Source organism: Canis lupus, chromosome 22 (assembly GCF_048164855.1).
Source record: "Canis lupus baileyi chromosome 22, mCanLup2.hap1, whole genome shotgun sequence".
Taxonomy (NCBI): domain Eukaryota; kingdom Metazoa; phylum Chordata; class Mammalia; order Carnivora; family Canidae; genus Canis; species Canis lupus.
In genome coordinates, this window is record NC_132859.1 from 28720275 (window position 1) to 28739496 (window position 19222).

Genomic DNA, 19222 nt, shown 5'->3' on the forward strand with positions numbered 1-19222 from the left:
GGAATTGCTGACATCTATCGTGGAAATGGTTCATTGTAATTTGGCTCTAGTTTAAATAACCCTCTCTTAATGCGCCAGCCTACAAGAGCAAATCTGTTGCTTGGCTTCCTTTCTACCCCAAGGTATTCTTTTACAGAATGAAAATACCCAACAATGCAAAACTAAATCATTATTAGCTTTAATTTGGGGGATTGAGCCTTGAAGTAATGAGTGTTTGGGGTCTGATTCTGTGAGTGCTACTCACTGTCAGCTTTCCTTTCATCAGAGGATCTCATCTTCATTTGCAAACATTCCTTTTCTCCTAGAAGCATCTTCCACAGTGCTCTAGCCAGGTAAATACATCTCTGCCTGAGATATTAAATCAATACAATAGATTAATTGTAATGAGTTGAGACTTGACACCACAAGTGAATACACAATACCTAGCTAAAGTCAGAGGTCCCTTTGCTAAAATGCTTTAAAATTTTTCAAATCACACATTTGAGATATTTGCTCCTGTATCTCAGTTGGAATTTATTTTTAGCAAGAAAATAAGAGGAATTAGTACCACAGATTTTTATTTTGTTTTGTTTAGTTTAGTTTTAAAGAAAAATACGTGGTCAAATGGAAGCCTCCTGTGTGATTGGCAAACAAAACACACCTTACAGGTTTATTAAATTCAATCAATAGATTGCAAATATCCTAATGTCACTGGAATACGTCATCTCTGCTTGGTTGCCAAGAAGATAATCTTACTCTTGCTTTTATTTCCCCAGCCATATCCTTCACTTAGAATCCAGAACTGAAAAAAACCTCTCAACAACTTCAGCAGAGGGATTTTTGTTGTAGAAAGATTTGAACTACAAGAAAACCAAGGGTCCCTTCTAATAGAGGAGAGTCACCATTTGCATGTGCTATGAAGGTCCAGCTCACCATTCCCCTCCATACACGGCTCATTTTATACTTCAGTTCTCCAGGCTTGTATAGAATTTAAGAGACGGTCAATAGTAGCCTACAGAGTGCTTTTGTGAAAAGTTAAAAAATGCACATCTGGTGGACAGATCCATTAGAAAAAGAGACCTCCTTGGGTGGTGTAAGTAGCACCCTGTGGCATGAGGTTGATCACCAACCCTGAGCCTTCCCTTTGGCTGAGAGCCTTTGTGAAGTCACCAATGAACAACTCTGGCTGGCAGCCCTTGATAAAGGGTGGATTTCCACCCATTAACGTGAGAATGGTCTGAAGCATCTAAGAGGTATGATAGGAAAGGAACACTTCCAAATTTTGATTGGTATGGGTCACACATGCTTTGGGCCCTTCAGGTATCTTAGAAATAGTTCTTGACTATTTCAGAAAATACCAATCCTGTTAATGCCAAATCCAGAAAGTATGAGTAACAGCCTATTTTTATGTATTATCAGTTTTGACTTACAAAATGGTGATTTTCTATATTTTATCCTAAATAGCTCCCCCCATCATCTGGAAATTTTTTGATGTTCTGAGTATAAATGCTACTTGCCTCTTATCCTTATGTTATCATATTCTTTCTCTGTATGTGAACCAAGCTGGTATCTTAAGTGGCTTCCATCTCTGCCTGGCCCAACAAATATTAACTCTTGCTACTGTTGAAAACAGCTTTGATTTGGTATTATTGTTATTGTCAATACACTGAGTGGATGCCAATTTCAGGATACCATAGTAGGTGAAGAACTTTTGTAAGTGGAAAATTTGTATCAGAGGGGTCACCAGCATCCTTTGTTAATTATACTTAGAAAAATGAAAGTAAGTGGATTAATTGTGGGATAGTTTGCAAAATACATATGGTGCTTTTATAGGTTATAATGCTTGTCTCCTAATAAGAAAGGTTCTTCAATTTGCTATTAAAAATGTAAGGTAACAGTGAACTTCTAGAAACTCTGACACTTATTCTCATGCGCTTTGCTACTTTATTACAGGAAGAGAGAGGAAGGAAAGAAGGAAATTAAATATCCATCTATAGAGGAATAGGTAAATTAACTGTGATATATCCCTACAGTAGTTAAAATGAAACAATTAGATGTATAGTTATCAATGTGAATTGATATGAAACACAAAATTTACTGGTGTTGGGGGAATAGACTTCAGTATGATCCATAAAGAATAATATAATTTTGTAAATTTTACAAACACATAAAACATTTCTATATGTTGTTTATATATACAAAAAATGATGAAAATATAAAAACAAAGGTGAATTCGGTATATGCCCATTCCAGAATTTTGTGTGCTTCTAGGGGAGGATGAGAAGGCCTACCATTGACAAAGGCATGTCATGACACTGCATCTATAGTATTGCAAAATTAGAAATATGGAAATACTTTAATATTCATTAATTTTGTATGATTAGGATCTAGGTTTTGACACATTACTCTTTAATTTTATATTTGAATATTTTATAGTAAAAGCCATGTAACAGCGAGCATCTGTGTAAACCTGTTATAACTGAAAAAGATAAATATTATCAAATAAATAGATTTTTCCTAAAACTGTGGGGGCTGAATGCAAATCTTTTTAATGCCCCTAAATGTCTCAGCTACTTTGAATTCACAGAATTACAGTAACCTAAGGTGCTGAGTGAAAAGTATGCTAGTTGGAGTGACCTGATCTTTGAAAATAATTATTTCAGGGAAATGGCTAAATTAAAGCTAGCAACAACAACTTTTGGCAAGGATGCAGTTGTGCACTCTTTGGGAAGCAGACATTGCAAATTTGTTTGATAAAGTAGATTCCAACATGTGGACTTGTATGTAGAGATAAGTTAAAAGAAAAGTCATTGAATAAGTGATATTTGTGTCCAGATGGGGAACTGTGGTGGTGAAAGGCAGGGAAAAGCCTGGTGAAACAGCCCTGGACCTCCTGGTATAACTAAAATAAGCATCTTATGGGGACTCTAGGGGGCTCAGTGGTTGAGTGTCTGCCTTTAGCACAAGTCATGATCCTGCAGTCCTGGGATCAAATTCTGCATCAAGCTGTCTACAGGGAGCCTGCTTCTCCCTCTGCCTATGTCTCTGCCCCTCTGTCTGTGTCTCTCATGAATAAATAAATAAAATCTTTTAAAAAGTAAAAAAATAAAATGAGCATCTTTTACTAGTATGTGAAGGACTCCATAGATTTCCCAGAGGAATTTAAATTGTTGGTGTCTCTTTGAATCATTTGAAGTCTTTCTTTGTATGGGGTTTGGTTAACAAACACAACCACAACAATAACAAATGTGTGGTTAGTCATACCTTGATAAATCACATATTATCTATTCTCTTCTCCCTTCATCCTGTCCTCACTACCCTTTCCACCTGTTAATGTATTTGAGATGAATTAATCTACTGTCTTTTGTGGGGGAGGGAAGTAAAGAGGAAAACTCTGATATGTCCACCTGTGAGTGTTGCATGTGTTGAGGTAGAGTAAGAAGGCACTGGTTAAAGTTTGGTATATAAAAGAGACAGGAACACGAAGATTGGAGAAAATGATGTAATTTGTGAATCTTGGTGTTTTGGAAAAACAGTCCTGAGTTTCTTTTTTGCTCTCATCCTACACTTTGCTCTGACACCACATGTATGGGTTTTTCTGCACATGAAGCAATTCTGCGCCACCAGCGCAGCATGTCCTACAATTTAACATCATGTCCTATAGGTTAAGGGCTCAGTCCAAAGATGCAAGTCCCAAGTTCCAGTTGTTACCTGTTCTTCTGACTCACTGGCTGTGAATCCGAGGTTCCCATGACCTATTCCTTGGGTTCAATTAATTTGCTAGAGCAGGTCATAGAACTTAGGAAAACATTTAACTTATTACATTACTGGTTTACTAAAAAGACATAACTCAGAAACAGCCAAAGGAACAGACGCCTAAGGCAAGGTGTGAGGAAAGGATGTGAAGCTTCTGGGCCAGCCTGGTGCTCCATTCTTCCAGCATTTCTATGCATTTGCCAACCCTAAAGTTCTTTGAAACCCATCTTCATGGGATTTTTATAGAAGCATCATTATATAGGCATGGTCATTAAATCATTGGTCATTAATGATTGGTTCAACCTCTAGCTCCTCTATCCTCTCTGCAAGTGAGGGTGAGGCTGAAAGTTCCAAACCTCCAATCACATGATTAGCTCCACTGGCAACCAATGCCCATTCTTAGGGGCTTTCCAAAAGTCACTTCATTAGCATAAACTCAGGTATGGTTGAAAGGGACTGGTTCAAAAAGACAGTTTTTTCTGCTTAATTCTTTCATCTTTATTATCCTGGAGCTATTTCACTCTACGGGTATTTGAGGACACAAGATCAACTATTATGACAAAAGGTTCCCATTGATCTTACTGCTTAGGAACATTGCAAGAATTTTAGGAGCTCTGTGCCAGGGAGACCATATATATTTCTTATTATAAATCACAATATCCCATATAGAATTAGATAAAACTATTACAATGTAATCATGTTATATGCCCGTTTCACAGAACCAGGAAAGGGGCATATGGTGTAAGTTTGAGCAGTGCATTAAATTATTCATCCAAATTGTAGACTTAGGATGACACGGTCTCCATTAATAGGTGTCTATATAGAACATGACTAAATGGAGAGAACTAAGACAAGAAAGAGGAACATAAAAATGTAATTTTAAATATAGAAATTATTCATACTTTTTTGTAATACAGTAGATTTCAATATCCTGTGTGCCATATATATATATATTATGCTAAAAATATTTTAATACAATTGTTTAAAAAAATCAGTTGGTTTAAAAATCCAGTTGAACTTGATGTTATTACTCTCTTTTGATTAATTGTAATTCCTCTGGAAGTCACTTAACTTATTTATATTACAGTATCTTTATCTGTATTACAGAAGAGTATGAGATTATAGGGTATGAATGTGTTTTCCAAAGTCAAGTTAAACTATGCTGCATTAGCATATAAAGAGTAGTAATAGGCTTTTTTCATTTGTTTTATTTCTATAATTGTTATTTGTAAATCTTCTGGGACTAGTCATTTGATGAAAGATATATGTCTAGTGAACATGACCCAATATTAGGGCTCATGGCTTGGTGAGCTGAGTGCAGGCTGCATTTCAGTCCCCATATAACTGACAGTTGGGCACACTCACTTGGGACATGACCTATTCAATTGTGTGTGGCATCCTGGTTCTCTCCAAAAGCCATGATGGTTTATAAAACCCTGCCCTTGACATTAGCACAAGGACCAGACACTTGAGTATTAGAGGGCAGCCATAGTTGGCATACCCATTGGATAGCAATGCATTTATTGATTTCATTGATCTACATGAATCTGTTCAGAAGCAAATATCAGTAAATAATAAGGGCCATATAAATGCAGGCAATGAAGATCTTGTACTTCATGTAGTGAACTTGAAACAAATGCAAACAACAACACTGAGAAATCTGTGTAATTAGTATATCCTTTGATCCTACTTTGAGTCCCACAATATAGATCCAGAATCTGTGTTTGTCTGTGTGTGTGTGTGTGTGTGTGTGTTTATACCTTTCATTTCAAAACAATTTAAATCTAAATTGTATCCCATTGCATAAGAAAAATGTGATGAAAAGGTCCATTTTGAAACTATTGGTTATGGGATAAATATATACATAATACCCTATAAATTTTATAATGAGAAAAAAAATTTTTATAATGAGAAATTTAGCATTTAGGTTTGGAATACTTTATTTCTATATCTAGATATAAAGACCAGAATCCAAGGCTTGGTAGGAGGAAAATCTTCAACAAAGTGGCAAGATTATCTCTTAGAGTTTTTCAAATGATCTTAAAAGCCATCTAGGCCAAGTTTCTGCCACTCATTGTAGTCCCTTTCTGCTAAATCTGTGTCGGTCATCCGCTTCAGTGAATGCTCTTAGGAAGCTCAGTGTACTTGAGGTAGCTTGTGACCTTTTGGGTAGTGTTAGATATTGGATACAATTATATCTGTGCTAAGATGAAATCTTTTCCCTTGTGGTGTCAATCCATGGACATTGCTTTTACTTCCTAGGCAAATATAGAACAAGACCACTCTTCTATGTGGCAATGGTCCCAATATATCAAATAGTATAATTTTCACGTCAGTGGACTGAGAAAATAGTAGACTAGACAATCCTAAAACAAACTGAGAAAGGAACAAAATCCAGGAAGTAAAGATTATTCCAAGCCTTTGTTTTTGCAACACTTGTACCCTTCTCTGAGAATTCTTATTGTATAGAATAATAACTGTTTTTTGGTTTTATCACTACATGCTGAGCAAATACATCTTGCTTTCCTAATATGGATGAATAGCAATGCCAGAAGAGCCTTTACAAGGGCAAAAGAACCAATTACCTAGCATCCCTATCTCTTAAATTGTATTCTAACATAGAACAGAGAAAAACAACAACAGGATTTAGGATGATACTATTTCATACCATATGTTTATATCATGAGTTACACATCTTAATTTTTTCCCTCATTGGACTTTTGTTGGAAATTACAGAATTTGGTAGAGATCTTCAAGATCAATTGTTATCAATAAATGTCTAGTAGTAGATGACTGAGAAGGGTATTTTTAAAGTCTTCTTTAATTCTAGAAGATATATCCAAAATACTAACTTTAATTTATGTTAACATCAAAATCTAAAACGCTTCTAGAAAATATATACATTTAAGAAGTGATTAGCTTAGTAACTTTGGTATATTTATATATCATCTTTCAAATTATGTTGATAAAAACAGGAATACTGGGACGCCTGGGTGGCTCAGTGGTTGAGCATCTGCCTTCAGCTCTGGGTGTGATACTGGGGTCCCGAGATTGAGTCCTGCATCAGGCTCCCTGTATGGAGCCTGCTTCGCTCTCTGTGTCTCTGCCTCTCTCTCTCTCTCTCTCTCTCTCTCTCTGTGTCTCTCACGAATAGATAAATAAATAAATCTTTTTTTAAAAAACCCCACAGGAATACATGGGGAAATATTCATGATACTGTGTATTTCAGTTAGGAATGTTTCCATTTTCAAGTACCAGGAAATTCAAATATTAGTGGTTTAAATACATAGGAATTTATTTTTCATAATAAAATGTGGATATAGGTTTTGCTGGATGAAACTCTCCGATCAAAAGATGTAGAGTGGTATACTTACCTGGTAGGGAACATACCATGATCATAAAAGACACAGAGAGGCTAAATGAATAAAGAACAAACAAACAAGCAAATCAAGACACATCTATATGGTGCCTACGAGAGACTCACTTCAAATATAAGAAAACACACTCACTGAAAGTGAAGGGATATAAAAGATATTTTATACAAATGGAAACCAAAAGAACTGGAGTAGCTACATTTATACCAGACAAAATGACTTTGAAACAAAAACTATAAAGAGACAAAGATAAATGTTACAAAATAATAAAGGGGCCAATCCAACATTTGTAAATATTCATGCACCCAATTTAGAAGCACCTCAGTAAATAAAGCAAATATTAACAAGACCTAAAGGGAGAAAAATATAGCAACATGATAATAGTGGGGTCCTTAACACCCCATCTACATCAGTGGATAGATCATCCAGAGAGAAAATCAGTGAGAAAGTATTGGCTTTAAAAGACACATTAGATCAAATGGATATAACAGACATATATGGAACATTCCTTCCAAAAGCAACAGAATACACAGTTTTCTCAAGTGCGCATGGAACTTTTTACAGGATAGATCATGAGTTTGGCCAAAAAACAAACCTTAGTAAACTTAAGAGGACTGAAGCATATCAAGCATCTTTTCTGAACACAATGATATGAAACTAGAGATTAATTTCTAAGGAAACTGTAAAAGTTATAAACATGTGGAAATTAAACAACATGCCACTGAACAACCAATAGGTCAATGAAGAAACCAAAGAAGAAATTTAAAAAAAAAAACCTTGATACAAATGGAAATACAACATGGGATGCAGCAAAAGCAGTTCTAAGAGGGAAGTTCATAGTGATAAATGCCTACATTGAAAAGTAAGAAAAGTCTCAAATAATTTAACTATATACCCAGAAGAACTAGAAAAAGAACAAAACAAGACCAAAGTTAGTATAAGGGAGAAAATAACAGAATAGAGCAGAAATTCAAGGTAGACTAAAAAGACAATAGAGATGGTCAGTGAAAATAAGAGCTGGTTCTTTGAAAAGATGAACTTAATTGACAAGCATTTAGTTAGACTCAAAAAGAATGAGAGGGCTCAAGTAAAATCAGAAATGAAAGAGGAGATGATACAACTGATGCCACAGAAATACAAAAGGTCTTAAGAGACTATTATGAATGATTATATACCAACAAATTGGAGAACATAGAAAAAAATGGATAAATTCCTAGAAACATATAACCTACCAAGACTGAATCATGATGAAATAGAAAATTTAAATAGACCAATTATTGGGAAAGAGATTAAATCACTAATCAAAAGCGTTCCATCAGACAACATCCAGGACCAGAGAGCTTCCCTGGTGAATTCTACCAAACATTTAAAGAAGAATTAATACCAATTCTTTTCAGATTTTTCCAAAAAAATAGAAGAGGAGGGAACTCTTCTAAACTTACCTTTTGGGGCTAGCATTACCCTGATTACCAAAAGCAGACAAGGATGTCACAAATAAAATTACAGGCCAATATCCCTAATGGATATAGATGTAAAAATCCTCAACAAAAATGTCAGCAAATTGAATTCAGCAATACATTAAAAGGATCATAGACCATGATCAGGTGGGATTTATTCGGGGATGTCAGGATGGCTTAACTGCATATCAATCAATGTGATGACACTTCATTAACAAAGTAAATGATAAAAATTATATTATCACCTCAATAGAGATGAAAGAACATTTCACAAGTTCAACATCCACTTAAGATAAAAACTCTCAACAAAGCAAGTAGTGAGGGAATGGACCTTAGTGTGATAAAGGCTATGATAGCCCTCAGCAAACATACTCTGCAGTGAAAAGCTGAAAGCTTTCTGGAACAAGACGAGGATGCCTACCCTTACCTCTTTAATTCACAGCAATTAGGCAAGAAACAGAAATAAAAGGCATCCAATTTGGGAAGGAATAAATAAAACTGTCACTATTTGCAGATTACATATTATATAATAGAAAATCCTAAAGACTCCACAAAAAAACTTTTAAACTAATAAATTCAGTAAAGTTGCAGGATACAAAATCAATACACAAAATAAATTATGTTTCTATACACTGATAGCAGACTATCAGAAAGAAATTAAGAAAATAATCTCACTTATGATAGCATCAAAAAGAATAAAATGCTTAGATATAAAGCTAACCAAGGAGGTGAAAGATCTGTATGTTGAAAACTACAAAATATTAATGAAAGAAATTGAAGAAGACACAAATAAATGGAAAGATATTTATGCCCATGGATTGGAAGAATATTGTTAAAATGACCATAAGACTCAGGAATTTACAGTTTCAATGCAATCCCTATCAAATTTCAAATTGCATTTTTCACAGAAATTGAGAAAATAATCCTAAAATTTGTATGGAACCACAAAAGATCCTGAATAACCTAAGCAATCTTGAGAGAGAATAACAAAGCTAGAAGCATCAGGATCCTTGATTTCAAACTATATTACAAACTAGAGTGATTAACTATGGTATTGACATATAAAAAAAACACATACAGATCAAGGGAGCAGAATAGAGAGTGCAGAAATAAACGTACACATACAAATTTATGACAAAGGAGCTAAGAAAGTTCAAAGGGGAAAGAACAGAACAGTCTCCAATAAATGGTGTTGGGAAAACTGGATGACCACATGCAAAAGAATGAAATTTGACCACTTACACCATACACAAAAACTTACTCAAAATGGATTAAATACTTGAACATAAGACCTGAAACCATCAAACTTACAAGAAGAAAACATAGCTTCTTGGCATAGGTGTTGGTGATGATTTTCAATCTGACTGACATCAAAAGCTAGGGCAACAAAAGCAAAAATAATAAAGACTTCTGAAGATTTTATTTATTTATTCATGAGAGACCCACAGAGAGAGGCAGAGATATAGTCAGAGGGAGAAGCAGGCTCCCTGTGAGAAGCCTGATGCTGGACTCTATCCCATGACCCCAGGATTATGACCTTAGCCAAAGGCAGATGCTCAACCACTGAAACACCCAAGCATCCCAGCAAGTAAGACTATATATTAAACAACAAAGGAAACTGCCAACAAAGTGAAAAGACAACATACTGAATGGGACAAAATATTTGCAACTCATTTATCTAATAGGGGGCTAATATCCAAATATATAAAGGCTTCATACAACTCAACAGCAAAACAAACACAGAAACAAACAAAAAACAAGTAATCTGATTAAACTGCAGGCAGAAGATCTGAAGAGACATTTTTCCAAAGAAGACATACAGATGGCCAACAGCTATAAGAAGAAATGTTCAGCACTAATCATCAGGGAAATGCAAATCAAAGCCACAATGAGCTATCACCTCACATCTGTCAGATGGCTAGTATTAAAAAGACAAGAAATAAAGAGTGTTGGCAAAGATGTAGAGAAAAGGGAACCTTCCTGCACTGTTGGTGGGAATATAAATTGGTGCAGCCACTATGAAAAACTGCATGGAGGTTTCTCAAAAAATTAAAGGGAGAACTACTGTATGATCCAGCAATTCCACTTCTCGGTATTAATCTGAGGTATACAAAAATGCTAACTCAAAAGTATTTGTGCATCTTTACGTTCATTTCAGCATTATTTACAATAGCCAAGATAGGAAAATCACCTGAATGTCCATTAATGGATGAATGAGTAAAGAAGTTGTGATATAATTTTTTAGCTATAAAAAAGGATAGGGGACGCCTGAGTGGCTCAGCGGTTGAGCGCCTGCCTTCCGCCCAGGGTGTGATTCTGGAGTCCCAGGATCAAGCCCCACATCGGGCTCCCTGCATGGAGCCTGCTTCTCTCTCTGCCTCTGTCTGCCTCTGTGTGTATGTGTGTGTCTCATGAATAAATGTGTGTATGTGTGTGTCTCATGAATAAATAGATAAAATCTTTTAAAAAAAAGGGTGAAATCTTTTCATTTGCAGCAACATGGATGGATCTCAAAGGACACTATGCTAAATGAAATATATCAGACAGAGAAAGACAAATACCATATGATCTCTCTTACACTTGGAATATAAAGCACCCCTCCCCTGAAAAAACACAACAACAAAAAATCAAGTTCATAGATACAGAGAGAAGAGATTAGTGGTTGCCAGAGTGGGGGTAAAGGGTGGAAATATTTTTTAAAAAAGAATGTGGGGCTCATGGGTGGCTCAGTTGGTTGAGCATCGGACTCTTGATTTTAAGTCAGGTCATGATTTCAAGGTTGAGAGATCCAGCCCTTGTGTTGGACTCTGCACTCTTGGGGGAGTCTACTTCTCTCCTCTTTCTCCCTCTGCTTCTGCCTCTCCCCCAACTCAAGTGCATGCATTCTCTTTCTCTCAAATAAATAAGTATTTAAATCTTAAAAAAAAAAAGATTATTACCACAGACAAATGGTGAGCCTCATGGTAACTACAAAGCAAAAACCTTAGTAAAGACACAAAACAGAAAGAGAAAGAATATAAGCGTACCATTAAAGAAAGTCATCAAACCACACACACACAAAAAGAGCATAAGACAAGAAACAAAACCTATAAAAATAGCCAGAAAACATATAACAAAATGACAATAAGTACTTTATCCATCCCACATACACACTTACTTTATTCATAATTACTTTAAATATAAATGCTAGCATTAGTTTCGCTATTCAAAGATGTAAAAAATCCAGACTCGTTCCATCCTTTAGTTCTGCCATTTGCAGAAAAGCTGTCTTGAGGCCTCAAAATGACATAGCTCTAGATATCACAAATAAGTTCCAAAGCAGGAGCGAGGGGTAAGAGAAGGTAAATGGGCATAATGCCCTGGATGGTAAAAGCATTTCTCTTTTCATATTGCTTTTTAATGGAAATGAAAATATCTTACTAGATATCTTCAAACTGACTTATCCAAATGCCTCATTGGACAGAACATATTAATTAACCTGGCCATGTAATGACAAGTGAATAAAACCAGGTTTACCATTATGATTATTCATGATTGTTTAATATGTGAATGGCAAAAAATTTTAGAAATGAGTTGAAAATTATTACCTTAACTGAGAAGGGTCAGATGATGGGTAATATTTTTATTTCTTCTCTGATTTCCTAATGCTTTGTAATATGGCTAAATTAATTTGATGATGAAAGGATGCCTTTATAGTAAAAATAAATTCACTTGAACTAAACGTAATTAGACTTTTGCTGAAAAATTCATTGATTTAGCACCTCATCTCACTTCCCATCTTACATATCTGCACTGAGCCAGGGCAGGGAAAGGGGTGGGGAAGTCACACTGCTATCTTTAAGGTCATTCTTTTAAGTAGAGTGTGTACAATGTCACAGTGAACATCTTCTCTAGAGCCTCCTGACTCAGAACATGATTCTATTGATTCATTTAAAAATCTATACTGCAAATCATATTTAAAACATAAAATATACTTAACATTGACCTGGAAATGTGTGATTAGTTTGCCTGCTTTCATGACCTCCTTGGTTCTCCTCCTATCTTACTGGTCATTCTTTCTCACTCTTTTTGGATAACTTCTGATTTTTCCAACCTTTAAATGTTGACATCTCCTGTATTTAGTACTCAGACTTCATCTTTGCTCTACTTATATTCATTTCCTGAATGATCTAATTCCTGCCAAGTCCACATTTATATCTTCGGCATAGATAACATCTTTAAATTTCAGATTCATTTATTCAGCTGCCTACTTCACATCTTCTCTGGGATGCTTAATGGGCTTCTTAAATTTAGCATATGTAAGGCCACACTCTTGAAGTCTCTCAAATCTGCGGGGTTCCTTTTTTTCCCATCTCATAAAATGCACCTCTACCCTTCTAGTTTCTAACCCAAAATCACTGGCATTATTTCTTGATTCTTTTTTTGCTCTCCCATTGAAGTTGAATCCTTTGGCAAATGTTTTCAGCTATTCCTAAAGATTCCTCAGGTTTGGCCACTTCTCACTACAGCCATTGCTAACCACCCTAGTCCAAATCACCTCTTTCAAAATGGACTCTTGGGATAACCTCTGACTGGTTTTGTCAGTCTTGCCAATGTTCTCCTACAGTATATTCTATACAAAATAGCCAGAGTGGGCTTTTCATTATAGAAGTAAGACATGAACCCAGGCCATCCTCCCTCCTTCTCTCCTTTCTCCCCTCAATGCTTAGCAGTATGCCTGGCACATAATATTTGTTGAATAAATGATGCATGTATCCCTAGAATTAGAATAATACAAATTAGTTTCCTGAATCAAAGACCTTTGTTCAGTTTTTAACTGATCTAAGGGTCATGTTCTAGAAAGGGAAATATTTGAAAATAATTAAGGAAATAATAAAATTATGATTTACTGAGCAATGTCTTTACATGCTAGGCATTACGTTAGCTATTTTATGTGAATGAACAATCACCTCCTCTTTACAAAAGGAAGACACTAAAATTCAGATAAGTTAGCTTATCTTCTTCTCAAAGGTAAAGAGTGGCAGAATTTGTCTCTGACTCTTAAGTGGTCACTAGTATCTCATGCAAATCTTTTACTGAAACTGCAGAAGAATTCTGGTTTGAAATATTCCATGTCGTTTTAAGATGCTTCTTTTGCTCAATTCTAATATTCAAGCTCTTTTTCCTTTTGTCTGTCTTTCATTTTTTTCTCTCCCTCTCTCCTTCCCTCCCTCCCTTCCTTCCTATCTTTGGTTCATAAGATTAAAATTATATACAGTATTTTAAGTCACTTATTACAGTCACTATGTTCCAGTCACTGTTGACACATATTTTGGTGCCCATAATTCATTGAACTGCATGTGTCTGATCTGGAAAGGATCTTGGATATGAATTTCCTCACTTTCCATATGAAATAAGTAAGGCCCAGAAAGAGGAAGTGACTTGGGCACCATCATACAGCTTATTACTGAGACAGTGAGAATCCGATTTTAAGATATCTGGTATAGTAGACCAGTGTTCATCCAAAATGTAAAATTCCACTAGATATGTTATACTTCATATTTATATCTCCTCATGACTTAGGTCTAAAAGGTGCTTCACCTAAAATCTAAACATTAGCATAAATGAGTTTTCTTATGAAAAGACAGTTTTCTATACTGCAAGTTAGGTGGCTACTATAGTGTCAGGACTACAGAACCCAGATGTACTGATACCATTCATAGAGGGAAAAGATGTGAGTGTGTGTGTGTGCACGTGTGTGTGTACATGCATGCATATCTTAGATAATATTCACTTAGAAAAAATACACACCCACATAACATGTTTGATGATAGGATACACAAGACAGATCATTTCCTTATAGAGTTTACAGTTTAGTGTATGTTTATAGTTTTGTGCATAGTGGGCTGGAGTGTGACTAACTAATAAATCATAAATAAACAACTCTATGTGTTGAAATATCAGTAAAAATGGTAATAGTCATAAGGAAAGAAAGGGCTACAATGATAGAGAAAAATGAAGGGTGACCTGTTTAGATAAGATGGTCAGGAAAGAATCTTCTGAAAAGTGAATATTTAATCTGAGACCTAAGATGAATCACAGGGAGAAGAAATGCATGAGCAAAAGCCTGAAGGCTGGAAAGAGCTGGGAAGAACTTTCTTTTTCTTTCTTTTTTTTTAAGATTTATTTATTTAAGAGAGAGAGAGAATGTGAACAGGGGAAGGGACAGAGGGAGAGAATCTCAAGCAGACTCAAAGAGCTTGGGCCCCATGCAGATCCTGATCCCCAGACCTGAGACCATGACCGGAACTGAAACCAAGAGTCAGATGTTCAACCAACTAAGCCACCCAGGCGCTCCTGGAAGAGCCCAGAAGAACATTCTTAAATGTCAGATACCAGAAAAAAGTAAGTGAAATCTTAGGTAGCACATTACAGACCATGGTAGAGAGCATTTAAGTTTCATTCCAATTGCAATGGAAATCCTTTAAAGAGTTTAAAATGGTAGAGTGGCCGGACACTGGGTGGTTCAGTTAGTTAAGCTTCTGACTCTTGATTTCAGGACAGGTCACAATCTCAGGAGTGTGATATCGTGCCCTTCGTCAGGCTCCACACTGAGCATGGAGCCTGAGTAAGATTCTGTCTCTCCCTCTGCCCCTCACCCTCGCTCTTAAAAAAATAAAATAAAATGGGAGAGTGTTAGGCATAATTTTCTTTACAAAGAGTATTCTAGGTAATAAGACCAAAAGCATGTTTTAAATCTGTATGTGAGGTAGGTCAGTACCTTTCATAGTCACAGCAAAACATCATCAGTTTGTGAAACAGTGGGGTTCCCATCCCTAGGCACTGGTGCAACCAAAAAATACAATGTTGTAGAGGACGATTAAAGGACTATAGATTGGGGCATACACTGACCTTCACTATTCTCTGCAAACTTTGAACTTCGATACTTCTGTGCACTGAGCTAATTATTGAAAGTGTCTCTAGGAATTTTAGAAAACCATAAAATCAAAAGGGTTATTATATAGAAGGGAATCCTCCCACACCTTAGAAACTGAGTATGTATTCATCTACAAAGGAGATACCTCTTTCTCAAATTGGGGTTTGGGTATATAATCAGAACCTCCTTCCATTAGGGCAGAAGGTCTCAATTTTTGTATAATAAACCAAACCTAGTGATTTGATTTAAAATGGAGATCCTGGGCTCCCATACTTTGGAGGTTCTAAGTTAATAGACCCGAGGTGAGGTCTGCAAAACTGCAACCTTAATAAGTGAACCCAGGAGATTCCAATGGACAAGCTAGGCCAACGCTGCACTTGGAGAAACTCTGCACTCGGTGACGAGGAACGCCTACTCGTATCCCAGCTCTATTCACCGCAGCCTGTCCTCCACTGAAATCGAGAATATTGCAGCCCTAAGGATATTTTAACTTACTGTGGAGCATTGTTAGGTTAGTCAGCCTTTCTGAGCTGAAGTCCCTACATCTGTAATGACACTTACAGTAAGATGCTGTTGTGAGGGTCAAAAATTTAAAATGCTGAACACTGACCTGAGCGCCTGGCATATCACAGCAGTTTAATAAACAGCAACTCTAATCTGCTTTATTTCTGCCTGTCTAATTTATTTGCCTGCCTCCTTTCTGCTCATCTGTTTCCTAATGCAGAGGCAACATTCACCTGTGTTGGTTTGTTTCTCAGTTTTTGCCATCTTCCTCTGGCCACCACCTCCTCTACAAATTCTCAGAGATCTGTCTCTGGAAGGTATCACCTTAATTAAAGTTTTGCACTCTCTCTGCCTTACTACAGAAGACACTAGAATAAAAGCACTAATATTACAGCCATGGAATATCTGTAACTATCAAATTAGTTTACTCTTGTGTTTCCTGCTATTTAACTTACAATTATCTCTTGCAAAACCACTCGTCTTTCCTGTTTAATCTAACATGAGTACTGTGAAGCAGAGAAGATTATGCCGTGGACAGATGAGGTTCTGGAAAACGCTACCAAATTATGAAAAACATTTGAATTGCATTAGCTTCCACAGAGTATAAACAATGCTTGAGTGGGAAAGGAGAAATCAGTCCACCCTGTGGCAATGAACACACTATATAGTTTGTCTTCAGAAATTCAAATGTAAAAGTCCTTTAAGTGTAAAAAATAATGAAATGTGGCTAAATTAATCACTTTCTTTTAAACCTTTATGTATATCTCAAGTAAAGATCCTGTTCCAGTCTCTTTGAAATTAAAAGGAAATATTCTTTGAATTAAACATAATTGCAAGCAAACTCTAGGTTGTGCTGGAGGATAACCAGGGGACAAGTTAAATTAAATATTTTGGGAATCTGGGTATTCATAGAACGTGGCTAGTTTCGTTTGCTAGGTTCCATGTAGTCTGCCTTTCAATAGGACAAATACGATGACAAAATAAATTACTCGGTTTGTCAGAACAAAAGTATTGTCATGTGGTCTTACTTTGTCTTTAAATAAACTAAGAAAGCTTTTGCAAAGGTATAAAATTTAAACCACGATTAGCTACATATTTGGTAATTTACATTTATTTAAGGTAATAAAATTGAACTAAATGAGAATTGGGCCAGAAAATTCAGGCCCCACTACTGGCAAGACACAAAACCTTCCTGATCTTTTATTGTCTAACTACCTTACCCTCTGGGGGAGTTAGCATTGTTAGATTATCCAGTCGTGTATATTGAAAAGAGGGAAAGAGTGTAGTGAACATGGTGCTTTCTCTTCCTCTGCTCTTTGCAAAAGCAGGAAAAAACCCTTGTCCTTTCCAGAAGGCTCCCCCAAGGTTCATATTTGATTTTGGGGAGGGAGGGAGGTAGGGTCGGTTGGACAGGAGTTATATGCAAATACAGGGATAATATATATGCAAATACAGAGATATTTACATTATACTTAGTTCTTTTCCCTAGGCCTGTTTGGAACTGACTAGTCTCCCTCCCTACACTAGGGTAGTGGCCAAAATTTAGCATCCTGGATTAGGAAATCACAAAGTACCTTTGAATGATCCTAAAGAGTCCCTGATGATTCCAAAATGCTGATTTACGTTGTTGTAAAACATGGTAGTTTTCTTTACTAAGTAAAAGTGCCTTATAATTTCTTCATTTTATATTTTGGAGAAAGGGCTTAACATTATTTAACCCACTGTTTTTGCTTAATTGATTTTCTAATAGAAAACGAAGTTGTTTATTTCTGCTTACCAAAGACTTTGCTAAAAGTAGCATGTCAGGATGAAAAAATAAAGGTTTATCTGGTTGACCTGGTTTTATCTTTAAAACAAAGATGCTAGAGGGGAGCCTAGGTGGCTGAGTTGGTTGAACAACTGCCTTAGGCTCAGTCATGATCCCAGGGTCCTGGGATGGAGCCCTGCTTAGGGCTGCATGCTCAGCGAGGAATCTGCTTCTCTCTCTCCCTCTGCCTTTCCCTCCTCTGCTCATGCTCTCTCTCTCTCTCTCTCTCTCTCTCAAATAAATAAATAAAACCCCCCAAAAAATATTTAAACAAAGATGCTATTGCTACATGATAAAACAATAGATTGAGCTAAACATTGACTTCATTTGGTATACTGTAATAAAAGCTTATAGGTTATGTGTTTATTTCACTTATTTGTTTAAGAATTGTTGAGCATCTACTATATGTCAGGCACAATAGAGGTTGTAACTACATTAATGAACAAATAAACCAATCCCCTATCCCTTGCTGTGTGCCTCCTAATGGCAGAGTATAGATAGTTATACTCATTTTCTAAAAAGTAAACAAATGATGTGAAAAGATCATTTTGTCTAAAAGATTAACTCTGTAAGACAAGACCTAGAGAAAATAGGGCACATTTTAATATTATTTCAAATGTGTTTGTAGGGAATCAAGTGCAGATAAAATACTAAGTACATTTTATTATTGTCTTTGAGATTTTATAAAGTTTCTCCTTCATTCATTTTGTTTTTGGTAAGTACTGTCACCCTGTCATAAATAAAAATCATTCTTTTTCAAAATTCAACGCATTTCTTCAACTCTTAATAGACCATACACCTAAAATTTAGTATAGCTCAACATTGAAGCTCACACCACTGAAAAAGTGGAATTTGCAAAACTTAGTGATTTTGCAGTTACCAAATTATGATAAAGAGTGAACTAAATTTGCTTAACATGTATTTGCCTTAATGAGCTTTTGGAAATTTCAAAATCTGTTTATCTAGATTTTTTAACTTCATCAAGTTTACTACTTATTTTTATCCAAGTTATTTTTATTCAACCATTTAGGAAAATGGTGAAATAAACTTTAAGAAGATATTTTTGAATAGGTGTTACATGTATATACTACAAAATTCACAATTTAAAGAGGTATACCATGAAAACTAAGTCTTTTTTTCCTGTTTTTGTCCTGAGCCACTTGGGTGCCCTCTCTGTCATTAACTATCACTAGGATCTCATATACCTCTCCAATGATATTTTAAAGGAGCTTCTCAACTATTAATGTGCATGTGAATCTTGTTAAAATACAGATTGTGATTTAAGGGGCCTGGGATGAGGCTTGAAAGTCTGCATTTCCAAGAAGTTCCCAGCTGAGGCTGATGTTGCTGGCCTAGACCACATTCCCAGGGACAAGATGGAGCAGTGCATTTGTTTATATTTGTCTGTGTGTTTGCTTACTGGACTGAA

The 19222-nt window shown here is 35.9% G+C and overlaps 1 protein-coding gene and 1 long non-coding RNA gene across 3 annotated transcripts in view; one reads left to right on the plus strand and one right to left on the minus strand.

Annotated features, from left to right (window-relative positions):
• The window catches only part of KCNH8 (potassium voltage-gated channel subfamily H member 8), a 368594-nt gene that overhangs the window by 94569 nt on the left and 254803 nt on the right, over positions 1–19222 (plus strand). The gene's annotated exons all lie outside the window — the stretch shown is intronic.
• LOC140614464 (uncharacterized) lies at positions 163–1114 on the minus strand. Of its 2 annotated transcripts, none has more exons than XR_012015314.1 (2): positions 913–1114; positions 163–348 (listed from the first exon to the last, which is right to left on the minus strand). It is a non-coding gene; the product is annotated as an uncharacterized lncRNA (long non-coding RNA). The 2 variants fall into 2 exon arrangements; XR_012015315.1 differs by having other exon boundaries at positions 882–1114.